Source organism: Thalassophryne amazonica, chromosome 1 (assembly GCF_902500255.1).
Source record: "Thalassophryne amazonica chromosome 1, fThaAma1.1, whole genome shotgun sequence".
NCBI lineage: Eukaryota > Metazoa > Chordata > Actinopteri > Batrachoidiformes > Batrachoididae > Thalassophryne > Thalassophryne amazonica.
In genome coordinates, this window is record NC_047103.1 from 19486376 (window position 1) to 19497870 (window position 11495).

Sequence of the window (11495 nt, forward strand, 5' to 3'; positions counted from 1 at the left end):
GTACAATATCTAAAACATAGTCGGATGAAGGAACCCTGCAGGAATTTTCTGTTTTGTTCAAGAGAATGTTTCACCAACAGGCACTGCAGGGTTGATTTGAAAGAGAGCTGCACTCCGCGAGCCGCGATCTGCAGCAGGGTTCCAAAAAGGGAAGACATTAAAACAAACAGTGATGTCAGCGACCTATGTTCTGACACATGCATCCTTTCACACACACACACTGTACTTACTGAGTCATTTCACTGCAATTGTATTTTATTCCTTAAGCCAACTCTTTCTGTAAATCGCCCAAAGATGAATGAGTGCAGTTTACTCTGAAAAGTACACACACACACACACACACACATACATTCATTAAAACACTATTGCTCTACAATTCTTATCCTTTTTAATTCTTGCCATCATTAAAATCATGTATCTTGATATATTAAACTTTTTATATGAAATTAATTCACAAAAAAAAAAAAAAATCTACAGAGCATTAACAGCTCAATAAAGATGATTATGAAAAGAAATGCAGCAAATTAATTTTAAAAAGTGCTGAATTGCAGTGGTGGGCACAGTTCAGCTATTTTCACTTTTTTCTAAATGCCACAACTGAGTGTCAGTTTGTGGAAAGAACACTTTGAGGATCTCCTCAACCACACTGACATGCCCTCCGTTAGGAGGCAAGGATCTAAGACTCAACTGATTCTGGTGCCATCACATTCGCGGACGTCACTGAGGTAGCCAAACTCCTTGGTGGCAAGTCGGCGGGGAAAGATAAAATTCGTCCTGAGTTTCTGAAGTCTATGGATGTTCTTGGGCTGTCGTGGCCGACATGCTTATACAATGCTGCATGGAATTCAAGGACAGTACCTCTGGATTGACAAACTGGGGTGGTGGTCACCATCTTTACAAAAGGGGGACCGGAGAGTGTGTTTCAGTTGGAATCACACTTCTCAGCCTCCCAGGGAAAGCCTGTGCCAGGGTACTAGAGAGGAAACTTTTCAACCAGTAGCCGAACCTCAGATTCAGGAGGAGCACTGTGGGTTCTGTCTTGGTCAAGGAAAGGTGGACAAGCTCCTTACCCTTGCAATGGTGCCAGAGGTCTTGGGAGCATGACCAACCAGTCTACGTGTTTTGTGGACTTGGAAAAGGCGCACCACCGGGTCCCTCGAGGTGTCCTGTGGGGTGGGTGGGGGGTACCCAAACTACTGCAATGTGCGAGCCAGTCTCTATATGACCAAAGTAGGAGTCGTGTCCTCATTCTCTGCATTACATTGGACCTGTTTCTGGTGGGTGTACTACACCCTTGTCACCAGTTCTATTTGTGATGTTCTTGGATGGGATTTGAAGGTGCTGTCAGTGACCGGACAGTGTCCAGGTTGGTGACCTCAGAGTTGCACCTCTGCTTTTTGGCAGTGATGTGGTTCTGTTGGCTTCATCGGGCAGTGACCTCAGATATGACTGAGCAGGTTTGAGGCCCACTGTGCACCAGATGGGAAGAGAATCACCGCCTTCAACATTTAGGCTCTGCTCCTTTCCCTACCCCTGACCAAGGCAACGTCTCTACATATGGAGTTAGTCCCCGGGTGCCGGACTGTGTCTGCCCACTGCTCCTAGTGGTTGGATTGTGTCTAACTGGTATTATGATTGTTAAATGCAGGAAACAAATTTCATTATATGTATGTATATGTACAATGACAATAAAGGCTCTTCTTCTTCTTCAAATCCAAGACCAGGGTCCTCTGTTGGAAAAAGGTGGACTGTCCCCTGTGGGTCAGAAGAAAGTTATTGCCCAGAGTGGAAGATTTTAAGTATCTTAAGATCTTGTTCAAGAGTGGGGTTCAGCTGGAGCATGAGATCGATAGACAGATTGGGGTAAGAGTTTAAGAGATTAGAGCATGCAATAGGTATTAAAGGCACTGCGCTGCGGTGGTTTCAATCATATTTATCTAATAGATTACAATTTGTTCATGTAAATGGGGAATCTTCTTCACAGACTAAGGTTAATTATGGAGTTCCACAAGGTTCTGTGCTAGGACCAATTTTATTCACTTTATACATGCTTCCCTTAGGCAGTATTATTAGACAGCATTGCTTAAATTTTCATTGTTATGCAGATGATACCCAGCTTTATCTATCCATGAAGCCAGAGGACACACACCAATTAGCTAAACTGCAGGATTGTCTTACAGACATAGAGACATGGATTACCTCTAATTTCCTGCTTTTAAACTCAGATAAAACTGAAGTTATTGTACTTGGCCCCACAAATCTTAGAAACATGGTGTCTAACCAGAGCCTTACTCTGGATGGCATTACCCTGACCTCTAGTAATACTGTGAGAAATCTTGGAGTCATTTTTGATCAGGATATGTCATTCAATGCGCATATTAAACAAATATGTAGGACTGCTTTTTTGCATTTGGGCAATATCTCTAAAATTAGAAAGGTCTTGTCTCAGAGTGATGCTGAAAAACTAATTCATGCATTTATTTCCTCTAGGCTGGACTATTGTAATTCATTATTATCAGGTTGTCCTAAAAGTTCCCTGAAAAGCCTTCAGTTAATTCAAAATGCTGCAGCTAGAGTACTGACAGGGACTAGAAGGAGAGAGCATATCTCACCCATATTGGCCTCTCTTCATTGGCTTCCTGTTAATTCTAGAATAGAATTTAAAATTCTTCTTCTTACTTATAAGGTTTTGAATAATCAGGTCCCATCTTATCTTAGGGACCTCATAGTACCATATCACCCCAATAGAGCACTTCGCTCTCAGACTGCAGGCGTACTTGTAGTTCCTAGGGTTTTTAAGAGTAGAATGGGAGGCAGAGCCTTCAGCTTTCAGGCTCCTCTCCTGTGGAACCAGCTCCCAATTCGGATCAGGGAGACAGACACCCTCTCAACTTTTAAGATTAGGCTTAAAACTTTCCTTTTTGAAAAAGCTTATAGTTAGGGCTGGATCAGGTGACCCTGAACCATCCCTTAGTTATGCTGCTATAGACTTAGACTGCTGGGGGGTTCCCATGATGCACTGAGTGTTTCTTTCTCTTTTTGCTCTGTATGCACCACTCTGCATTTAATCATTAGTGATTGATCTCTGCTCCCCTCCACAGCATGTCTTTTTCCTGGTTCTCTCCCTCAGCCCCAACCAGTCCCAGCAGAAGACTGCCCCTCCCTGAGCCTGGTTCTGCTGGAGGTTTCTTCCTGTTAAAAGGGAGTTTTTCCTTCCCACTGTCGCCAAGTGCTTGCTCACAGGGGGTCATTTTGACCGTTGGGGTTTTTCCGTAATTATTGTATGGCTTTGCCTTACAATATAAAGCGCCTTGGGGCAACTGTTTGTTGTGATTTGGCGCTATATAAATAAAATTGATTTGATTTGATTTGATTTAAGAGCTTTAAGCATGCTTCACTGGACCGTTGTGGTGAAGACCGAGCTGAGCCTGAAGGTGAAACTCAATTTACCAGACGATTGACGCTCCTATCATCACGATCTTTGGGTAATGACTGAAAGAATCATACTGCAGATACAAGTGTTAGGGCATCTGGGCTCACACTCCTGGACAGGGAGAGAAACTCGACTATCCAGGAAGGACTCTGAGTAGAGCCGCTGCTCTCTGCATTGAAAGGAGCCAGTTGCGGTGGTTCAGGCATCTGGTCAGGATGCCCCCTGGTCATTTCCCTAGTGAGATCTTTCAGGCACAGCCAACTGGGAGGAGGCCCCAGGGAAGACCCAGGACATGCTGGAGAGGGATTACATTTCCTAGATGGCACTGGAATGCCTCAGGATCCCTGGGAAGAGTTACACTTGTCCGAGGATAGGGACGTGTGGTATGAGCTGCTTGACCTACTGCCAATGCGATCCAGAAAAGTGGTAGAAAATGAAAGACTAACTTTTTAGTGCGTGGATTAGCTTTTCAGCTGTTTTTCAGGGTTTTAGAGCAAAAATGTTAATATTACTCATTTATTTCGACTTAGCGTTATCACAGTTAGCGGATGTGTGTTTATACACGCTAACTTTTAGGTTAGCTGTGCCCACCAGTGAAGAATGAAATTTTACACTTCTGTCTTGTCTGAGATCAGAAAAACCTTCAGGCTGTTCACTCTGGTGGCATTAAATCTCGTCACCTCGATGCTCCCAAAAATACTGTAATAAAAATAAAAGCACAACTTACATTACAGCAATAAGAGCTCTGATACAAAAACACACAGGGCCGTATCATCTACGGGGTGCAAACAGAATTGTCATTGTGAGCTTCCACCTGAAACAGCTGTCATTTATATGACAAGCGGCAGCATCATTTAAATAAAATTACCGCTTGCACCTCATGTGGCTGTGTTGGTCTAAAACTGACATGTGATTCAGAGCAGAGTTTGTGCGTTGATGTTATCTGTCACCAGAAAGAGTTTTTGCCTCGTAGTTTGCATACAGTGATGTGCAACTGAAATGGATTTGAACAGAAAAACTAACTTCATAAAAAGTAAGAACTGTTTTTTTTTTAAAGAGAACTTTAAGAACTGATTTGTGGTTCTCTCCCTCTGTGGCTGGAACCATGTGGAAATGATTCCGTTTTCACAGCAGGTTGAGACTATGAACATGGTTTGCTGGTAATACATCTTTTTTATATGCAGCACATTAATGCATCATAAAAAACTTTAAAAAGTATGAAAATCTGATAAATATTTATAACTAAATGGAATGTGTGATGAATTTCAAGTTTTTTGATAATCGATATGACAACTGGGTTTTATTTACGTGTAATTTTTTTTTCAGTATATAACTCGCACCAAAGTATAAGTCACAGGAACTCAAAACTATTTTAAGGATGACGTGATTTAAAGTATGAATAATTGTTTTGCAGTCATTTAAATATTGCATGATAATTTGCAACTGTGTTTGTGTAGTATTCTACTGGCAAGTACACTTTAAAAAAAATTATTATAATTATTTTGAAATAAAAAAAAACATAGCTCCCATATTCACTTTTGTTGGAACTGATTTCGTATTAAAATGCAAATAAAAAAAGGGGGAGGTGGGCATCAAACACTACTCTGGGGTGCCCAAAACTTTTGCACAGTACTGTACATAATTTGCATGTGCTTATTTAACTTAAAATATTTGTTGGTCGATTTATCTGAGTTGACTAAATTCAAACACTAAGGAAATCACTGGCCTTAAAATGTTTGTTATCAGATTTTATTAAGGTTTGATGAATTTAAAACAGGAGGGACGTGGGGACATTCTCACCTTGTAGGATTGAACGGTGATGTAATGGATCCATTTAACATAACTGTGACCTCACCACAGGCAACATCTGCAAACTGACAAAGACATCAAGTCAGAGTAACACAGTAAAAGTGTTTACAACACTGGAAATGCAATATTAAAAATAATAATAAGTATATTATTATTATAACAAATCTCATAAATTTCACATACATAGAGGAAGGGTCTAAATCTTTCCCAAACTTTAATTTGTTTGCACATTTAAATGAGAGCATCGCGCTCATAGAGCACAAACCTCCAAGTGAACAAATTTTTATCTTGGAAAAAATTTTCAAGGTCAAAATCCTGTTAGAAGTGGTTTTTCACAAGATAAAATATAATAGGTTAAAAGGGCTTTACGATGTTAATATCAAATATCCGCTAAATCCGCAATACAGATCAGCTGCAGATCAAACTTAGTATGTTCACTGAGCGTGCCAGTTGCACCTCATTGTCACAAATGAGAGCGATTGAGACACTTTTGATTGAGATTTAATGCAAAATGTACATCAAAAGAGCTTTTCAATGTTAAATTCAAATGGCCACAAGATCCACAATCCGCACCAGATCTGGATCAAACTTTGTCAGGCGACAGTGAGTGGCAGTCTGCACTTCACTGTCAAACATGAGAGTGATTGAGGCACGTTTGATTAAGATATCATGTAAAATATACATTAAAATATACGTTATACATAAAATATATGTTAAATTTAAATGGCCACAAAATCTGTAGTCTAGATCAGATCTGGATCAAACTTTGTATAGGATACATGCCACAGAATGCTCTCAAATATGAAAGAAATTTGATCTTTTTTGAGAGTTGTGAATTTTTGAAAATTTGTTCAATGTTAAAGACAGGATTTTTCCAATTTTCGCAGATTTTTCTTGACTTTGCCCTTTGACCTTAAAAACTGAATTACTTCTTGCCTGTCAGGATATGAATCTTCAGGATAAACTTCATAATGATATACATAGAAAAATTGTGGGCTCCAGGCTGGTCACAAAGAAACAGACAAACAAATGGGCAAAAACACAACCTGGAGGTAAAAAAAAAAAAAAAAATAATTAAAATAATGTGTCAATAACGGCAGCCAGAGTGTGTTGTGATCCTAGTTGGCCACTAGATGTCGCTATCATGGCCCAATCATTTCTGAAGAAGGTTGTTTCACATTGACTTTTATGTGCTTTGTAATTTATGAAGCAATACAGGTTAATATTTGGTACAGAGCATCAAAAAGCTTTATTTCTCACTATGTGTGTAGTATTTTGGGCAACTCCAAACTCTAGGTTTACCTTCTAACGGTAATGCAAAGACATTCAACAAATAATTACAAAAATAAATACACATATGTGAGCATGGAAATTCCTGTTTTAATTGTAAAGTTACTTGTTTTAAAACTGAACATGTTATAAGCTTGAGTATTTTCAATTCAAAATCCTAACAAGTACTGAAAAGTACGCCGGGCTGTATGACTGAATGACATCACAGCCGTCACAAAATCCATCTCAAAATGTTTATCAGTATGTGATTGTTTCAAAGACAAAGTATGAATTTCAAGGTGAAGTACATTTTTTAATTTCAGTTCATTTCAATTTAAATAAATTGATGAAAACTGCTCCATGTTTTGGAGTAATAATGGTGACAATAAACAAACCAACAGACTTGACTGTAAACACGTTGATTTACATAATAACTCCATCAATTCCATTTCATTGCAAACGAAATGGAATTTGTCATGAACCTGCCAAAATAAGGCAAATCTGAAAAACTCTGCAGTTAATTTTAGACCAGGTTTTTGCAGGTCTATGGTGCAATCACTTTCTGTTTTCTCATAACGGTAATACACAAACACGTCGCCGGACCACACCTCAATTTCAGACCAACACACCCATGGGTGCACAGATATTTGCAAATGTTATGAGCATAGGGCAGTGACACGTATACTGTGTGTTTGCTTTGCGCTAGATGGTAGATAGGGCCCATTGTCATACAGTCTTGCAAAAAATAAATGAAACACAATATAAAATAATGATGGTAATATTCATAGGTTTTCACATTTTATCTTAAAATATGTCCAACTTCCTACTTGTCACTCACTCATCTTCAACCTCTACAAGGGTAACAGGGCAGTTTCCTACTTCTTATTTTTACAAATTTACTTACTGCAGCAGAGACTCTGTTGCAGAAAGAGCGAACAGGGTTGTTCTCACACTCATTCCAATATGGGCAACCAGTCGTAAAGGTTTCTAAGACAACAAACAGACACAAAAAAGCCCCCATGCAATTATCTGAACAATATTATCTTTGAAAGTTTTTGTTTAAAAAAAAAAACCCTCACCTTGACTCTTCATGTTTGTCCATTTTCAACCTGTCTCTCGTCTGCCATGTCATTTACAAAAGGTTGTTTTTGTACATTTGAGTCCTTTTTTAAAAAAAATAATGCCTTTCTAATTTAGATTTAGATTACAACATAGCGCTGAGTCAACACTAAAAAAAGTGCACAATGACGTTGCATTATTTGTTGAATCCTGCTATGCTGGAGCTCACAGGAAGCTATGATATTGTGGACCATGCAGTCCTTGTTTCTCTTCAAGATCATTAAGGTGACATCCACGACATTGATCTTATTTGGCCAGTAAGCTTTTCCCTGTAATGAACGGTGACCTCTCTTCATCTCATGCTCCTCTCTCTCATAGAATGCCACATGGTTCTATTCTTGGCCCTATTGTCTTTTCATTTTACATGCTACCTTTAGGGTCACTTATAGCCAAGCACAATTTGTCCAAGCATTATTATATGGATGATCTAAATATCTATCTGCCTATGAAGACTAATGGAAGTGAAGCATTGAACTCTTTAATCATATTAGTAACATAATGCAGTGTCTGTCACAAAATTTCCCTCATTTGAATGATGTTAAAATTAGATGTAGTATATTTGGTACCTCGTGCATGTCAAATGGTGCAGCATCTAACATTGGTGTTCTGGCTCCTTATTTAAAGCCAGCTGTAAAGAATCTGGGAGGTAAATTTGACATTTGTTTGAGGTTTGAAGAACAAATAGCCTCTGTTGTTAAAACAAGTTTTTTTTCCAGCTTCATCCTCTGGTTAAAGTAAACCCCTTCCTCAATAGGCACGACCTCAGCAAAGCCATTCATGCTTTCATTATCTTGAGACAAGATTACTGTAACATATTCTGTGTTGGCATGAACCAGTCTTCTTTTGCGCACTTCCAACTTCCAGAACAAACACTTCCAGGTGATGGCATATTACCCCTGTACTTTACTCATTCCACTGGCATCTAGTTTGTTCTGGAATTGAATTCACTCTTTGTTATGTCCGCCAAGGACATAATAAAATAATCTGTGTTTATTTATTCGTCTGTCTGTTAGCAGGATTATGTTGAAACTACTAGGCCATGGAAGACTTCATTAAATTTTGGAGGTGATCCAGCTCTGGATCCATTAATTTTGGAGGCATTCATTTTGTTGGTTTGGAACCAAGATTCTGCTCGGTTACTAGTGTGCTTGGGGTCATTGTCTTGTTGAAACACTCATTTCAAGGGCATGTCCTCTTCAATCAATGAATCAATCAATTTTTTTATATAGCGCCAAATCACAACAAACAGTTGCCCCAAGGCGCTTTATATTGTAAGGCAAGGCCATACAATAATTATGTAAAACCCCAATGGTCAAAACGAACCCCTGTGAGCAAGCACTTGGCTACAGTGGGAAGGAAAAACTCCCTTTTAACAGGAAGAAACCTCCAGCAGAACCAGGCTCAGGGAGGGGCAGTCTTCTGCTGGGACTGGTTGGGGCTGAGGGAGAGAACCAGGAAAAAGACATGCTGTGGAGGGGAGCAGAGATCGATCACTAATGATTAAATGCAGAGTGGTGCATACAGAGCAAAAAGAGAAAGAAACAGTGCATCATGGGAACCCCCCAGCAGTCTAAGTCTATAGCAGCATAACTAAGGGATGGTTCAGGGTCACCTGATCCAGCCCTAACTATAAGCTTTAGCAAAAAGGAAAGTTTTAAGCCTAATCTTAAAAGTAGAGAGGGTGTCTGTCTCCCTGATCTGAATTGGGAGCTGGCTCCACAGGAGAGGAGCCTGAAAGCTGAAGGCTCTGCCTCCCATTCTACTCTTACAAACCCTAGGAACTACAAGTAAGCCTGCAGTCTGAGAGCGAAGCGCTCTATTGGGGTGATATGGTACTACGAGGTCCCTAAGATAAGATGGGACCTGATTATTCAAAACCTTATAAGTAAGAAGAAGAATTTTAAATTCTATTCTAGAATTAACAGGAAGCCAATGAAGAGAGGCCAATATGGGTGAGATATGCTCTCTCCTTCTAGTCCCCGTCAGTACTCTAGCTGCAGCATTTTGAATTAACTGAAGGCTTTTTAGGGAACTTTTAGGACAACCTGATAATAATGAATTACAATAGTCCAGCCTAGAGGAAATAAATGCATGAATTAGTTTTTCAGCATCACTCTGACACAAGACCTTTCTGATTTTAGAGATATTGCGTAAATGCAAAAAAGCAGTCCTACATATTTGTTTAATATGCGCTTTGAATGACATATCCTGATCAAAAATGACTCCAAGATTTCTCACAGTATTACTAGAGGTCAGGGTAATGCCATCCAGAGTAAGGATCTGGTTACACACCATGTTTCTAAGATTTGTGGGGCCAAGTACAATAACTTCAGTTTTATCTGAGTTTAAAAGCAGGAAATTAGAGGTCATTCATGTCTTTATGTCTGTAAGACAATCCTGCAGTTTAGCTAATTGGTGTGTGTCCTCTGGCTTCATGGATAGATAAAGCTGGGTATCATCTGCGTAACAATGAAAATTTAAGCAATACCGTCTAATAATACTGCCTAAGGGAAGCATGTATAAAGTGAATAAAATTGGTCCTAGCACAGAACCTTGTGGAACTCCATAATTAACTTTAGTCTGTGAAGAAGATTCCCCATTTACATGAACAAATTGTAATCTATTAGACAAATATGATTCAAACCACCGCAGCGCAGTGGTTTGAATCATATTTGAATCATCTTCAGCATAAGGCAACATGACCTCTTCGTTGTGTGGGCCACCCAAAGAGGAGGTACTGCTGGCCCACCACCAGAGGGCGCCCTGCTTGAATGGCGGGCTTCAGGCACCAGAGGGCGCAGTTGCTGCATGAGAACACCAGGAGTCCGGAGCTGACAGCTGTCACCACTCATCTCATCATTCATCACACCATAAAAGCCTGGCAGAGACATCACATTCCTGCCGAGAAATCAGCTTACCCGACAGGTAAACCTCTCAGCCGTAACTGTGCCATTCGCACATTTCCTGTTTCTAAGTCTGGCAGTCGTAACCTTGTATACTCACAGCTTGGAGCTGGGTGGTGGAAGTTGGAAGGAGTTGGCGTTCCCGCTCCTCACTTATCACTTAAGTATATTATTGGTACTGCACGGACTTAGCTTTCCTGTTTTCCTGGAAGTGGTGGATTATTCCCTCAGGAGGGGACTGTGACTTTGCTGAACAGGTGGACTGGTTGGGTGAACTCCCATGAACCCTCGGGCACCCGATAGAGCGTGTAGAGCTGGTCCAGTGTGCCGCGACCAGGACGAAAACCAAACTGCTCCTCCTGAATCTGAGGTTTGACCATCGGTTGAATTATCCTCTCCAGTACTCTGGAATAGACCCTCCGGTCCCCCTTCTTAAACAGAGGGACCACCACCCCAGTCTGCCAATCCAGAGGCACCTCGGTGACTTCGGCCTGGGTAATGGATGAGTCCGCCTCTGAGTCTCCAGTCTCTGCTTCCTCTTCGGAAGACGTGACGATGGGATTGAGGAGATCCTCGAAGTACTGCTTCCACCGACTGACAACATCCTCAGTCAGGGTCAACAGCTCCCCAACTGCATGGTAAACAGTGCTGGTGGAGAGATGCTTCCACCTCCTGAGGCGTCGGACGGTTTGCCAGAATCTCTTCGAGGCCGACCGATAGTCCTCCTCCATGGCCTCCCTGAACTCCTCCCAGACCCGAGATTTTGCCTCTGCGACCACATGGGCTGCGGCACGCTTGGCCTGCCGGTACCTGTCAGCTGCCTCAGGGGTCCCACCTACCAACAAAGATAAGTAGGACTCCTTCTTCAGCTTGACAGCATCCCTTACTTCTGGCGTCCACCACCGGGTTTGCGGATTGCCACCACGGCAGGCCCCAGAGATCCTGTGACCACAGCTACAAGC